The 16,611-nt window shown below is 36.6% G+C and overlaps 1 protein-coding gene across 9 annotated transcripts in view; it reads left to right on the top strand.

Moving 5' to 3' along the window:
- Nucleotides 1–327: 327 nt before the first annotated feature.
- LOC143252550 (receptor-type tyrosine-protein phosphatase N2-like) overlaps nt 328–16,611 on the top strand; it is a 96,358-nt gene continuing 80,074 nt past the window's right edge. For 2 of the 9 annotated variants that reach the window (XM_076504873.1, XM_076504878.1), the window contains exon 1: nt 338–723. The gene's annotated coding sequence lies outside the window, so the exon portion shown is untranslated. Of the gene's footprint in view, nt 724–16,611 lie in introns of all 9 variants that reach the window. The other 7 variants (XM_076504882.1, XM_076504872.1, XM_076504880.1 and 4 more) reach the window with 7 other exon arrangements.

Consider the following 16,611-nt stretch of genomic DNA (forward strand, 5'->3'; position numbering starts at 1 on the left):
TCGCTTCGATGTGTAAAAAATTCTAATTGGAACGTTTCCTTTTACTTATTTTTTTTTTACTTTAACGTACAGTCAGAAAAATAATAAATTTCTTCTGAAATCGCTAGTGATCAGAAGTATACTAACAAAGTGACACAATAAAGATGTCAGAGTTGACGCATTTATTTTCTCCGACTTTTGCAGCAGTTCATGGCGATGAGACAGACTCCCCCCTCCCTTCCCCTCTTTCAGGCTTCATTCCGCTCCCTTGTTTCTTCTCCCTTCCTGCGCGCGCTAAGCGGATGCTTGTCAACCGTCATTTAACCAGGTGGGCACGTCTGTTTGTGACATCGGCTACGTGCCGCTCAGTGATTGGCAGATGTCATGTACCGGTGAAAAATGGTTCAGAAGCTTTAATCCGACCTTTTATGGTTACCTTGGCAACTATCAACCGGGATGATTCGTCTATGGTTGGTTAGAACAATCGATAAAAGGCTGCAACAACCACGCTCTCAGAGCAGACCCTTCTTGGCGCTCCGATAATGGTAAAGCTCGCCTTCCACGATTCCTCCACCTGGACAGCTGCGAGCGCAAGTTGTCAAGGAACAAGCTGAGGAGCACGTGCGTTCATCGGGCTCTTTGAATCTGAATACATCCATTCATCTTGGCGACTACGGACGCTTCTTCAGAAACGTAGAGACCGAAAGAAAGTTTTGGAAGTAGATAAAAGACCAGTAAAGTTAGGTAGGTTACTTTTGAAATCTTCCAGTATTTTGTACTGGATTTGTTTTGTTGTTCATTAACTTGACCACATTGTTTTCGTGAACTCGTTTCTGACACTACCTTTAGTTTATCGTAATTCAATAACGTCTTGACAAGGATTCAGGGTTAGCTTAAAGACTGTTTTATTATGATTAGCTGCGACGTTTTTATGACTGCAAGTTAATTGGCGTAAGAAACATATTTTAATTTATCCAAAATAGATGCTCCCCGCTAGTACAGCGGTAAGTCTACGGATTTACAACGGTAAAATCACGGGTTCGCTTCTCCTCGGTGGGCTCAGCAGATAGCCCGGTGTGGCTTTGCTATAAGAAAACACAAACCAAAATAGATGATCCCTAGAAAACATTATTCAAATGCTGAAAATATAACAGACGCGAAACGAATTATTCGTTTTTTCTCAGCTCTGACAGAAACGGTTGTTCCTTAGATTAAAGCTACGCAAAGGACTATCTGTACTATGTCCACCGCGGGGAATTGAACTCCTGATTTTTGCGTTTCGAGCCCATGGTCAACTAGGGGCGGAGATGGAAAGCTATGTCAATTGTGTTTTATATAAATTCGGTTATGTTTTTAACTGTATTCACTCCAAATAATATCTGACTGAAGAAACTAGAACTGTGATGTTTCGCGAGCCAAATGTGTAACAAGAATTCGAATCATTTTAACTTCCCGTTTCTAGAATCAACCGCAAAATTTCACACACACACGTTCCCCGCTGGTACAGCGGTAAGTCTACCGACTTACAACGTTAAAATCAGGTGTTCGATTCCCCTCGGTGGACTCAGTAAAATAGCCCAATGTGGCTTTGCTATAAGAAAACACACGCATAACCACGATGCTAGCGTTTTTATTCAACCAGGCTTGGAAATACTGTATAATAACGAATTTCTTCATCACAGTTATACGTATGAAATTAACAAATGAAACTGAGCTACAAAAGTCTTTTTTTCCAAGAACTTCAGTTTGGAAGTTTAATTATATTGTATATCAGGTTTACTTATTTTTTCTCCCGCAGACACATATCTGTTGAATTCAGTTTATTTTTTCTTTCTAATAATCTACTGATATACGCTAAGTATATGTTAACTCTTTTGAGAGCAGAAGGATATAAGATATTTAAATTTTGTTACCTCTTATATTATAACATTTTAAATATAAGACAAGAGAGTTTTATATCATTTAATACCTTTTCTCGGCGTGATGGAGTGGAGGAACATTTAAGTAAATTTTGACTGCGTCTCTACTTTCATATACCTTCAGTAGAACTCTTTTCTGTAAGTTTCAATTTAACATGAAATCCAACATCAATAGACCAAGAGGCTGTTCACAGCGTAAAGTGTGTATCTGAAAATATGGTATTTTCTGAGGTATGACTAAACATTAGCAAACAGTCGTGTACCAGAGAAAAGTTACTCCCTGCCACGTATATATATATATATATATATATATATATATATATATAGAACAAACAGATACAAGTTTACATTTTATGTTCTTTGTATAAAAGTGTATTACTTACCTGTAATCCGTCTTGATTGGACAACATGCTCAACTTCTATGAGTTTATTTGTTTGTAATTAAGCACAAAGCTACACAATGGGCTATTTGTGCTCTGACTACCATGGGTATGGACACTCAGATTTTAGTCCACATACCTCTAGGTAAGACTATCGTAGTGCTTACTTCTTTACACTGATAGAGTAAGACCTTCACTGCTGTGTCGTTGAATATAATTTTCTCTTTAAGCTGTGAAGGAGTTATTTGACACAAAATTGGACAAAGCTATTCTAACAGTTAGTACTGCTAACTGCCTGCCCTCTTGTTGGTAGTTTCATTTCAAGGACGAATACATTTGAACCGTATTTGATCTAGTCCATATGTTGCATAAGGTAAAGTTAAAGTAGAACATACAAGAACATTATTTACGTAGATAGACTAGAACTGCTTGGCTACGGTTTCCTGTTACCTCTAGGCACCCTTTTGTTTCGAAATGTTGGTAAAAATGAAAAAAGTAAAACATATAAGTTTTAATATATATCAAAATTCAACTCTGCATTGTTATACGATGTTTATCAACCCAGTTAAGCATCTTTGCTGTTGAAAGAAGATTTATTTAAAAGTTCTTTTGGGAAGAGAAGTTCATTCTGGTAAGTTTACAATAAGCTCGTCAGGTTAATATAGTTAGAATATTGAATGGAAAAATGTTTAACATTTACTTACCTTATTATTCAGGGCTCAACTTTACATGTAAAGGTAACTTTTAGTTTTATGTCTAAATGATGGACCGAGAGTGGCCGGGATGTTAGCCACCCGGACTGTTGATATGTGGATTCAATGTTACGTTCTGATAAAGTAGAAATCGCGCTCTAGACTTTGGAGCCGTAAGTGCGTTGTAAGAGCAATTCCTGTCTTTTACCCGCGGATTTATTTATGTTTGCCTTCTAGGTTCAAATCCGAATTTCTGTTGTCAGTCCTCGCTTTTGTTTGTTTGTTCGTTTTTAAATTTCGCGCAAAGCTGCACGAGAGCTATCTGCTGTATCCGTCTCTTACGTAATTTAATTTCTAAGACTAGAGGAAAGGCCACCCACTGTCAACTCTTGGGTTACTATTGTGCCAACGAATATTGGGAGGGCCCATAACTATATAACGCCCCTACGGCTAAAAAGGGGAGCATGTTTGATGTGACGAGGATTTGAACCCGCGACCCTCAGATTACGAGTCGAGTGTCCAAACCACCTGGCCATGCCGAGCCGCTCTACATGCCGATAGCGCCTCACCCGGTTGACAGACGGCACTGGAGCACGAGTGACAAACGGTGCGAAAATTTAAAAAAAAATGTTTTATAAGATAATCAGAACGAAAATAATAGTGTGCATGTTATTATTGAGGATAAAACAAACTAACAAAACAATAATTTTCCTTAGTCGAACTAACAGAAGTATAAAATGTAAGTTGTTTTTATTACCCCCTCCCACGTGGCTCTGCGGTAAGGCCTGGGTCTCACAGTGCTATAAAATGGATTTAGATACTAATAATGGGCACATCACAGATAGTCAGCCCATTCTGTGGTTCTGCGCTTAGCAGCAAACAAACATAAACGTTAAAAAATATGAACTATTCTGTGGTCCTCGGCGGGACAAAGACCTCTGGCCTAAAATGTCTGCATCCCCTAGATAAGGTCTCACGAACCGCAGATAGCCTTATCTCGAGCTGCTTCGCGCCAACATTTTTTCTTTGCGAAAAAACCTTCGAATATTTTCACAGTTTCTGAACGATAAGTAGTAAATCTCCAAATTTACGAACATGTTCAACAAAAGAAGCTACAATACTATATAGTTCTATTAATTATACTACGTATATTTACAATATTATTTATTTTACCGGTTTGTTTGTGTCACACTGATCGCGACCAGCCGTTTGTACGAACAAACACGACAACTTGCTCGTATCAACTTCGCACATTTACAAAATACTCGTACCTGGTTAAGTATTGTAAAGTCACTTAGTGGCCTGCTGCTACTGTACAGGCTGCTCGCACATTTACAATGTTTTTATTGCCATGTCATCCTATCAGTGACGTATCAGAATCAGAAGGTTTTATACGTTATGCACCTATGTATGCAAAAACGGCTCGTTTGGGTTGAGAAAATATTTTACGTAGAAGAGCGAACAACGTTTCGACCTTCTTCGGTCATCGTCAGGTTCACAAAGAAAGAAAGAGGTAACTGACCGGAAGCTGACCACATGTTTGGAAGGGGTTGTGTAACTGAGTGTCGGAATGTAGAGGGCGGTGTTAGACGTGTGACGTTATGCACCTGTTTCCCAGTGCGTTGATTCAGTCAGTCACAAATTTCAGATCTCTTCAATTGACTGTCATCGCGCATAAAATACTGACAATAAACATTTATTCTGTCGTTATAGTATTGTTATAACGTTGTTATTCAATTGGCACACAGATGCGTTTGTTTCCTTTGCAAGTTGCTATATAGCAAACGCTGTTACCACACAAAAAGAAATTACCATTTCGTTGTAGTCCACTAACAAAAGATATTACTACACAAAAGATATTACCGTTTCGTTGTAGTGCACTAACAAAATATGTTACCGCACAAAAAGAAATTACCGTTTGGTTGTAGTGCACAAACAAAAGATGCTACCACACAAAAAGAAATTACCGTTTCGTTGTAGTCCACAAACAAAAGATATTACCATACACTTAACGGTAAAGTAGTATCCATTACGTCGCTATTTGTTTAACCTGGTGACAGAAAGCGATGTTGCATTCTGCGTCATTGTTTTTGTCGCTGTTACCACACGTGCAGTGGTTTCTGTTTCAGGTTTCTTTTTACTCTGTTAACAAATGCTGTTACCGTGGGTACATACTTAGTGGTTTCAACTGTAGATTTCTTGTTAACAAACCTGTTACAACACGTGTCACCGTAGAGTAATGTTCACTACAGGTTTGTTGTTAACAAAACCACTTACCGCAGTTTCATCATACAGTGATATTCACTACAGATTCCTTGTTAACAAAACCTGTTATCACACATTTAACCATACAGTGATATTTACTACAGTTTTCTTGTTAACAAAACCTGTTATCACACATTTAACCATACAGTGATATTCACTACAGTTTTCTTGTTAACAAAACCTGTTATCACACATTTAACCATACAGTGATATTTACTACAGTTTTCTTGTTAACAAAACCTGTTATCACACATTTAACCATACAGTGATATTCACTACAGTTTTCTTGTTAACAAAACCTGTTATCACACATTTAACCATACAGTGATATTTACTACAGTTTTCTTGTTAACAAAACCTGTTATCACACATTTAACCATACAGTGATATTTACTACAGTTTTCTTGTTAACAAAACCTGTTATCACACATTTCACCGTACAGTAATATAATGGTATATACGTTTTTAAATAGGTGATATGAAGATTGTAGTTGGTACTCATAGCACTAAATACAGTAAGTTTAGTTTAAGGTTCATAGCATAAACTGTCGGTTGTTGTTTTTTTTTACCTCTTGATGGATATCTGTATATTTGTGGGAATCAGATAGTTGAATTATCTTAAATTATGTTTTTCCAATCATTTAAAAGGCTAATGAAAAATGAAACTTGGAAGTCAGAAAACTGTCTGTCTGGTTCACTGTACAGTGTGCACGGGTCAAGATCATATGTATGTATTGAAACTTCGTATTTAGTAAAGTCAGAAATAGTTTCTACTTAATGTTGATGTTGAAAGAGTGTTCTTGGTGGTAGTTGTAGTAATACATAGTAAGTCCTACAGAATGTTCTTGGTGGTAGTTGTAGTAATACATAGTAAGTCCTACAGAGTGTTCTTGGTGGTAGTTGTAGTAATACATAGTAAGTCCTACAGAGTGTTCTTGGTGGTAGTTGTAGTAATACATAGTAAGTCCTACAGAGTGTTCTTGGTGGTAGTTGTAGTAATACATGGTAAGTCCTACAGAGTGTTCTTGGTGGTAGTTGTAGCAACACATAGTAAGTCCTACAGAGTGTTCTTGGTGGTAGTTGTAGTAATACATGGTAAGTCCTACAGAGTGTTCTTGGTGGTAGTTGTAGCAACACATAGTAAGTCCTACAGAATGTTCTTGGTGGTAGTTGTAGTAATACATAGTAAGTCCTACAGAGTGTTCTTGGTGGTAGTTGTAGTAATACATGGTAAGTCCTACAGAGTGTTCTTGGTGGTAGTTGTAGCAACACATAGTAAGTCCTACAGAATGTTCTTGGTGGTAGTTGTAGTAATACATAGTAAGTCCTACAGAATGTTCTTGGTGGTAGTTGTAGTAATACATAGTAAGTCCTACAGGGTGTTCTTGGTGGTAGTTGTAGTAATACATAGTAAGTTCTACGAATCAGGAAAACAATTTAGCTCGTTAGTGTTCTTTTTTTAAATAAAATGTATAAAGAATTATAATTGTCGAGTTAAAAAACTGAGATAGAATTATTATATTTTCTCAGACACTAATGTTTTAACTATGTCTTAAGGTAATCATGTATTTTAACGTTAAAGTATATGGGCCTTTATGATGATATTTTAAAAACATTGGATAACCGCCTAATATTACTTAGTATCAACAAAGTATCCGACAACTCATATTTGATATTTTGTCATGCCATATCTACACTATGCTACATAGTTAATGTATAGAACAGATTTATTCGTTCAGATAACAAAACTATATACAGTTCTATCGAGAATTTCGATCAACTCTTTTAGGATCCTAAACACAGTTTCTTTTTTCACCATGTTTGAAAATGAGTCTGGACGAGTTTAACATGTTAATAATATTGAAAGTTAAAAAACAAATGTTCATTTTAACTGTATAAATTAGGAATGCTCTCTTTTCTAAGCTACACCTTTACATGTCATCAAAAATGGTAAAATAATTTTGCAGTACATTCTATACTGTATTTCTTGGTTAAGGACTTTTTCTTGAAACACTTTGCTGACTTGTATTTTGATAAATTTGAGGTACGTTTTTATAAATCATTAACATTGTCAGTGTACCGCTAATGCTGTTATTAGATTCTGTATTACATAATTTCTTACACTTTTATAATGATCAAGTTAACTGTACCTATCGTACTCCGTATTCCTCTTAAGTTACCCATTTCGTCTAAAAATCAGGTGCGCATAAAAACGTATAATTTCAGATTTATATTTTATTTCTGAGAGGTCGCTGCCCAAATCGCATACTCTCAGCGTTTAAACTGTATTTTCAACATATTGATTCTTGGATTTTATTAATTATTGTTGATTTGTTTATCTTACTTGTTTTATACCGTATTAAAATACAATATAATCTTATAAAATGTACGTAAAAGTTTAGAACATAATAAAGGAATGAACTTTTCCATCTTGGTTGGATTTTGATATGACTTTTGTTTGTAACATGCAATTATTGTAGTCCCCGGGATAGGCAACTTGTAGCAGTTATGTTTCGCCCCATGCTCTTGTACGATTCAACTTCCCAGATTTCAAGGTCACGTTGCCATCTGTAATAATTCGTATGTTTCCTACGTCACGTTTTAAGGTATGTCTGCTAAGCAAATGGTACGCAATGGGCTATACTTGCTCTACTCACAGCTTGTATCATAAACCGGATTTTAAAGTTGAAATAAGGAACTTGACAGAGGAAAGATAGAGAAAAAAATATCAAAGAATCTCTTTACAGTTTAAGGTGCAGTAACACAGACAGGGGATGTAAATTAATTAGATTTCTGTATATTATTAAAAAGAAAGTGTAATTTGTTTTAAGAGACTTGAATTTCACAAGTCTCGAAGAAAGGATTGTTCTTTTAAATTTAATAAGCTAAACATGGTGACTCGTAACTACGTAAAGGTCTTTATTTGTTTAATACTCACGAGATTCTAGCACTAGGTTGAAGTATAGAAACAAACAAGATAACGGTGATAACAAGAATGACCAAAAGGTTACTTCAGACCCTAAGTACCCATATGGCAGAATTCGTTACCATCTTCCCCGGCATGGCCAAGTTGTTAGGGAGCGCTAGACTCGTAATTCAAGGGTCGCTGGGTCGAGTCCTCATCACATCAAATTTGTTTGCCCCTTTCAGCGTGGTGTTATTTTAATGTTACGATCAATCCCACTATTCGTTGGTAAAAGAGTAGCCTTAGACGATACCTGTTGGTACTGTGATACTTTTGATATAGAACATATTATATTTATGAAAATAATACCATATGTTACTTACCTTAGACGATGCCTGTTGGTACTGTGATACTTTTGATACAGAACATATGGCGTTCATAACAAATGATACTATAAACTCAAAACTTTCCTCGTGGTACATACATTATGGTATGTAATTCTATACATTTGTGAAGAGTACTTGATTTGATATGTACTGGAACCAGTGTGTTGACAGTAAATGACAGTCATACTGTGTCATAACATTATGACAACATCTCTTCCTACTAGCTTAAGTTTTCTACCATTGATCCAGTTAGAATGTTAAAAAAATACGCCAGCTAATTACCTTAATAAATACATATGTTTTCTGTTAATAGCTGTATGGGATACGGAAATAGACAATGTACATATTTTCTAATATGACGTCAGAAGATGAAGTGTAATTTAAAACCAATACCATGTCTTAAAAGATAGTATTTTTTTCCGAATCTTAAAGGAATTTTTCATTTCATGCGGAACTACAAGTAGCGTAAGTAAATTCTAAAATGAAATATTTGATTTTTAGGGCCACTAAAATCGAACCTTTGATTTCAGGCGCTCAAACAAAATGAAACGTTTGTTTGTTAGATTTTAAAATATTTTTTCTGAAAATATATCATACGCTCTTTGTCATCAGTAATGTGGCAACTGATCTTATATTTCTATTCATAAAAAGAGATTTGGGTTTCATTTGTATCGGTAATGAAGAGCCAACTGTCCTTTCTAAGTATACTGTTCTCCCAGATGTCGGTTGAAATATTAGAAGGTTGTAATTACCTTGGAATTTCATTAGATATATTTATATATTTTTCTTCGGCGCAATAATTTATTGCTTCCACACGTAAAAGGTAGCAAATAGTTATAAAATTAGTTAAATATATACCACATTTCGTTATTGTTTATTTTGCCTAAGTCATTTTGTAAGCCGCCAACAAAACGGTTACTGTGCTGTTTCAGAAAGGCAAGAAGATCGAAATTAGCGCCCTCTGCGTAAAAGCAGTTGTTGATGTTTCTGATTAACCGAAACCAAAACCACACGCGTTTTTGTAACTATCTGTCTTTATTAGGCTAGGAGAAACTAACTCGTGGTCAGTGGAATTTTCCCTCTTTATCCATATGAGTTTGACAGACGCTAATGAAAAGAGAGTGGTTCCACGCTCGTACTATTCGAAAGCTGCGGAACTTTTAGCAGCTCAGTGAGATGTGGAAAGACACTTTCAAGTAATAAACCTCTTGAAATAGTATACGCAATTGTCACTACAATAGTCACAGTTTTTCTTATGTTTTGTTTTTACTGCTGCGTATGCGAATGGCCTTGTCACTCTGTGTCGCGATATAAAGAGCGGACATCGGTTGTTTTCTTACGTTATTTCTTCAAAAAGCACGAAGCGTGGATAGTATTCATTTTTGTGTCCCATAACTCACATAGAAAAACTTTATGGTTTGGGTTACTAGTTCTGTCGGTTTTATATTTCGTGTCTCGTGCAGTGTTTTTACTTTTGTCATTTAAGGGTCAGAATAACAAACTTTAAATTATTCTAATCAAAACTTCTTATGCTGAGAATCTAATAAATGGTAGATTTTCAACTAGTCGTGAAATAGCAATAACATTTAATTCGATAAACTCTCAGACTTGTCTGATCAAAACTTCTCTGGCTGAACATTAATAAATGGTAGTTTGATTTGTTTTGAATTTCACGCAAAGTTTCATGAGGGCTATCTGCACTAGCCATCCATAATTTAGCAGTGTAAGACAATAGGGACGGCATCTAGTCATCACCACCCACCGCCAACTCTTAGGCTACTCTTTTACCAACGAATAGTGGGATTGACCGTCACTTTATAATGCCCCCACGGCTGAAAGGGCGATCATGTTTGGTGTGACAGGGATTCGAACCCGTGACCGTCGGATTACGAGTCAAGTGCCTTAACTACCTGGCCGTACCGGGTCTATAAATGGTAGTGAACTAGCAGTAACATCAGATTCCATCCTTCTCTCTCTTTTCCGTTGTCTATAAGGATAAAAAGATAAACTGAACACATTTTCTGGATAAAAAGTAAGATTAAAAAATACTTAAAAGGTATCTGTGTTCTCTTTACCACGGGGAATCGAAACCAGAATTTTAACGTTGTAAGTTCGCAAGTGGGATAATCCTTTTCATACGCTTGATATATACAAACGAACATTTAAAAGTGTTGAGTATGTGTTCGTTCGCTGTTACTGCATCAGCGATGTGTCTTTCTATAATAATGACATGCAGTGCGATAACTACATGACAATGGTGAATTAAATTGTCTTTTTAAATCAGGACTGACAACTGGTAACGTCACGTGCACTGACCTTCTGCATCACATTGTTTCCACCATTTTGTCCTGGCCGGCACCTTCTTTTGTGGTCGAAAGAGTGCTGATTCTAAAGCAGGTATTAGTCTTGTTAAGACAATATCTGTATTTTTACCGATCTTCATTACCCCACGACCCCCATCAGTGTCTCAGTCCGCAGACTTACAACGGGTTTGTGTTTAAACTTAAGGAAATAAACAAAACCGATATTTATACGTTGAAGTTAATATCGACAATGCGTCATACTCGTTAGGAACTACATTAAGAAGTAACATCTGTTGGTTACTCTCATCATAAACGACAATAGTATAACTCTGATAAAGCTTCGTGCTCATTGCGAGATGTTTGCTGGAGTCCCAGCAGTTATTCATTAAATCAAAATAATGGCTTTCATGAAGAATGTCTACATATATTATGTGACAGCTGAGGAATGTTTCCTCGAAAAAGACGAGTTTTAAATATATACAGTACGGTTCAGCCAAATTTCTTTTCTAGTTGTTAGTTGTTGTTGTTATTTAGTAATACTAAAACTTCTGTAAGACACCTGAGCCTCATAATTCGTTGTTTGACCTGGCGTTTCAGGACTGTGAATCCTGAGGATTGGCATTTGTCAGCCGTTGCCATACTAAAGTGTCTAGCACTTTAGGGCCGTGAGTCCGCTATGTGGGTGACCATGAAATTTTAATGTTCCATCAGACAAGAGTTACCCCAGAATTAACGTTTGTTTCAGGCGAGTTTGGCGGAAGTCTTTAGCAACAAGAATAAGATGTATTTAATCATTGGTCAAGAGTGAGATAAGAATGAGGACAATATCTAGATGTGTGAGTTAGGAATGAGGACAATATCTAGATGTGTGAGTTAGGAATGAGAACAATATCTAGATGTGGGAGTTATGAATGAGGACAATATCTAGATGTGTGAGTAAGGAATGAGGACAATATCTAGATGTGTGAGTTAGAAATAAGGACAATATCTAGATGTGTGAGTAAGGAATTAGGACAATATCTAGATGTGTGAGTTGGGAATGAGGACAATATCTAGATGTGTGAGTTGGGAATGAGGACAATATCTAGATGTGGGAGTTAGGAATGAGGACAATATCTAGATGTGTGAGTTAGGAATGAGGACAATATCTAGATGTGGGAGTTAGGAATGAGGACAATATATAGATGTGTGAGTTAGGAATGAGAACAGTATCCAGATGTGTGAGTTAGGAATAAGGACAATATCTAGATATGTGAGTAAGGAATGAGGACAATATCTAGATGTGTGAGTTGGGAATGAGGACAACATCTAGATGTGAGTTGAATGAGAACAATATGAGATATGTGATTTGAATGAGGACAATATCTAGATATGTGAGTTAGGAATGAGGACAATGAGTGAGTTGGGAATGAGGACAATATCTAGATGTGTGAGTTAGGAATGAGAACAATATCTAGATGTGTGAGTTAGGAATGAGGACAATATCTAGATGTGTGAGTTAGGAATGAGAACAATATCTAGATGTGTGAGTAAGGAATGAGGACAATATCTAGATGTGTGAGTTAGAAATGAGGACAATATCTAGATGTGTGAGTAAGGAATGAGGACAATATCTAGATGTGTGAGTTAGGAATGAGAACAATATCTAGATGTGTGAGTAAGGAATGAGGACAATATCTAGATGTGTGAGTTGGGAATGAGGACAACATCTAGACGTGTGAGTTAAGTATGAGGACAATATTTAGATGTGTGAGTTGGGAATGAGGACAATATCTAGATGTGTGAGTTAGAATGAGATGATATCTAGATGTGTGAAAGGAATGAGAACAATATCTAGATGTGTGAGTTAAGAACAATATCTAGATGTGAGTTAGGAATGAGGACAATATCTAGATGTGTGAGTTATGAATGAGGACAATATCTAGATGTGTGAGTTAGGAATGAGAACAGTATCTAGATGTGTGAGTTGGGAATGAGGACAATATCTAGATGTGTGAGTTGGGAATGAGGACAATATCTAGATGTGTGAGTTGGGAATGAGGACAATATCTAGATGTGTGAGTTGGGAATGAGGACAATATCTAGATGTGTGAGTTAGGAATGAGGACAATATCTAGATGTGTGAGTTAGGAATGAGGACAATATCTAGATGTGTGAGTTAAGGAATGAGGACAATATCTAGATGTGTGAGTTGGGAATGAGGACAATATCTAGATGTGTGAGTTGGGAATGAGGACAATATCTAGATGTGTGAGTTGGGAATGAGGACAATATCTAGATGTGTGAGTTGGGAATGAGGACAATATCTAGATGTGTGAGTTGGGAATGAGGACAATATCTAGATGTGTGAGTTGGGAATGAGGACAATATCTAGATGTATACTGGAATTTCAATATTTTCCATTAAAGTTTTAGGGCAGTAGAAATACTACCTTTACATACATTTTTGAGGTTGATGCGATTAAAGAAAAACAAGTTAAATATCAATAATGCCCAATAAAACCTGTACTTAACAGTAGGTTTTTTTCCCTTTATTTTTCGGCCAGTCATTGCCAGGTAGTCAGTGCGTTCGACTCGCAATCTGTGGCGCGTAGATTCGAATCCCCGTCACACTAAACATGCTCTCCCTTTCTGCCTTGGGGCATTATAAGTGACGGCCAATCCCACTATTCGTTGGTAAAATAATAGCCCAGGAGTTAGCGGTGGGTGGTGATGACTAGCTGCCTTCCCTATAGTCTTACACTGCAAAATTGGGAACGGCTAGCGCAGATAGCCCTCGAGTAGCTTTGCCCCAAATACAAAAACAAAAAATACGCCCTTCGTTTTTTTTTATTATCCGATATTTGTGGAAAACAAATTTGGTTAAGTTTGTTTTTAAAAGTCATTGAATACGCTCTAAACATCACATTAGGTTGTTGTTTTCCTTTACAACAAAAACCGAGCCCCAATATTTCCTATTTAATATAATATTCAAAACACAACTGAGTTTTGAAGAGTTTTAGTTGTTTTATACACAAAACGAGCTGTGTAAAAACACCTTCATCATTTCTCATCAGCAATGTGTGCGTAATATATGGCGGTTTCCTTAAACCTAATATTGTGAGAAAAGCTTCATCAGAAAAAAAAATGATATCCGCAATTCTCTTCTAATATCCGTCCTCCCAAAGACCTTCCTCTCCTTGCAGCTTCATTAATTTCATTCAGCACTTGAAAATTGACATTGATTATTTTAAAATTACTTGTTCTTTGATGGGGGTTTGAAGCCATCGGCTTTTCTTTCAGTATGGGCTAAAAATAACCTTAAATTTCATTTCATTGAGGAATTGGATGTAGATATTCTGTCTTTAAACCTGAAAATTGTTGAGTCTTAGATATAAACTTGCCCACTCCTCATTGTTACAGTGGTAAATTTTTGGACTTACAATGCTAAAATCTAGAGTTCGATTCCCAAAGACATTCTTAAATTCAACTTGTCAGTAACTGTATAAGGTAGCTTGCATTATAGTTTAAATTGCTGGCTTGGCTGTAGTTTGTTTAAAACTAAGCGCAAAGTTGCACAATAGGGTATCTGTGCTGTGCCTCCTTCTCCGAAGTTTTAAGTGTCCGTAGGAAGAGATGGGGTAGGGCAGGTTTGCCTGTATGTGACAATAAGAAAGCAGTTTTCTGTTTAGTAACATTTCAAATTATTTTTCAGAAGTGTTCATACCGTTTATATGGTTACGAACAACATGATTTGGAAATACATTTTTAATAAAGAACTTTTGAATGTTTCATGTTCTTTACTTAAGAATTAATACTTGCTGGATCTTTTGTACGATTGATGAAATAATAGTTTCACCAGGTTCTGGTTAAAAGAAAATGAAATACTAACCCATAATATACAGTGGTACCTTGGTTCTCGAACGACTCCCTTCTCGAACAATTCGGTTTTCGAACATATTATTTGAGAAAAAAATGTCTCGGTTGTCGAACATAAACTCGGTTCCCGAACCAAGCTGTCGTGGCCCGAACCCCCGAAATAACCCGACTGATGACCCGAACGACCCTTCGACCATTTTCGGCCCACGCCAAGCTTGCCCAAAACATTTTACCCGCACCTGTCACTCAGTCCACACCCCCGCTAAAATCTACTGTGAACGTTCTCGTTTTTCTTTTTGTTGTTGTTGTTGTTTTCTAAATATTCTGATTAAATAAGCCACCATGGGGTTAAAGAAGGATAATGAAAGCAGCAAACCAAGACCTTCAGAAGGAGCAGTAACAGAAGGCAACTGAGGAAGTGTCTTCAGATGAGGAGGAAGGAAGGGAGGATGTTCCCAGTTCACAAAACAAGGAAATGTGTGGAAAATGGGGAGAGTCGCCTTCCATAAAAACATCAGGTAACTCTCCTTCCAAACAATAATAACCCTCCTACTGAAAGGGCGAGCATATTTGGTGCGACGGGGATTCGAATCCGCGACGCTCAGTCGAGCGCCTTAACCATCTGGTCATGCCGGGCCTAAAATATATTTACAAAGTAGTTCACATTGATAGTTGTTGTTTTTATTAAGAATGCAAATGTCCAAAAACAGAAGTGTATCTTGATGATGTATACTTTATATCAGCGTACTTATTGTTAAAATAATAATAAACGTATCCATATGTTCAACATCTTTCAAAATAATGAAAGTGTTGTCCACATGCCATCTGTCCCCTGGTGGTCTACGGTCATTCATTGCCCAAACCTGAGGTACGATTCCCCGCGATGAACACAGCAGATAGCCAAATGATCCCTTGGTGGTTAAGTGACAAGTCTACGATCATACATTGCTCAAATCTAAGGTTCGATTCTCCGGGGTGGACAGAGCAGATAGCTTAATGGTCCCCCTGTGGTAAACTAGTAAGTCTACGGTCATAGAACGCTAAAATTTGGGAATCAATTCCCAGAGGTGGACATAGGAGATAGCCAAATACGGCCTTGCTCTAAAAAAAAACAGAACAAACAAACACATGCCATCAATAAGTGTATTGGTTTAAGCAAAGAAGGACGTTTCATTAAGCCAGTGATTTTCACGATAGAAAAGGAATAAATTACAAATTGATAGGATTGGTACTGATTCTATAGCAACACTAGTTATCTTATTTTAAAAACACGTTTTAAATTGGAGCTGGGGTCCTTTGGTGCCAAAATTCGTGAGTATCTGAAATACTTGTTTCGGAAATATATAATTGCTTTAATTTCGATATAAAAGATATGTGCATAGAGTTGTAGTCTCTCTCTATCGAAATGCCATTATTAGAAATACCATACCAAAAACTAACACAGTAGACCTTATAACCAATATATATATATTCAGTATCATGAAGAAAAACGAAACTATATTCGAATGTATAATCGTTACTAGTTAACCAAAACCCAAGAAGTTTGCTATTATTTGTGCCAATATTAAATGGATTTTGGTTTCAATTGGATCTATATCTAGTTTTAAAATTTTAGTTTCATTATTTAAAGTTTTTTAACTTTCATCAGTTTGATTGTTTACATATTTGTTTACTTTTAAGCACAAACCTACATAATGGGTTATTTAAGGGAGGGGTGAGTATCAAAACCCCTCAGACTTACCGCTGACCCACGAGAGTGGGGACTTTTTGAATCTATTCAGTGGACTATCTGCTCTCTGTCCACCGCGAAAACTGCAGCAGTTCCAAAGGGGAGACAAATTTTATTTAGGGTTACTACACTAATTCTTATGAACCTCTAAGTAGAGAACAAATGAATATATTTATAAAAGTGAATAACTAATGAG

This window comes from Tachypleus tridentatus, chromosome 6, assembly GCF_004210375.1.
Source record: "Tachypleus tridentatus isolate NWPU-2018 chromosome 6, ASM421037v1, whole genome shotgun sequence".
Classification (NCBI taxonomy): Eukaryota; Metazoa; Arthropoda; class Merostomata; order Xiphosura; family Limulidae; genus Tachypleus; species Tachypleus tridentatus.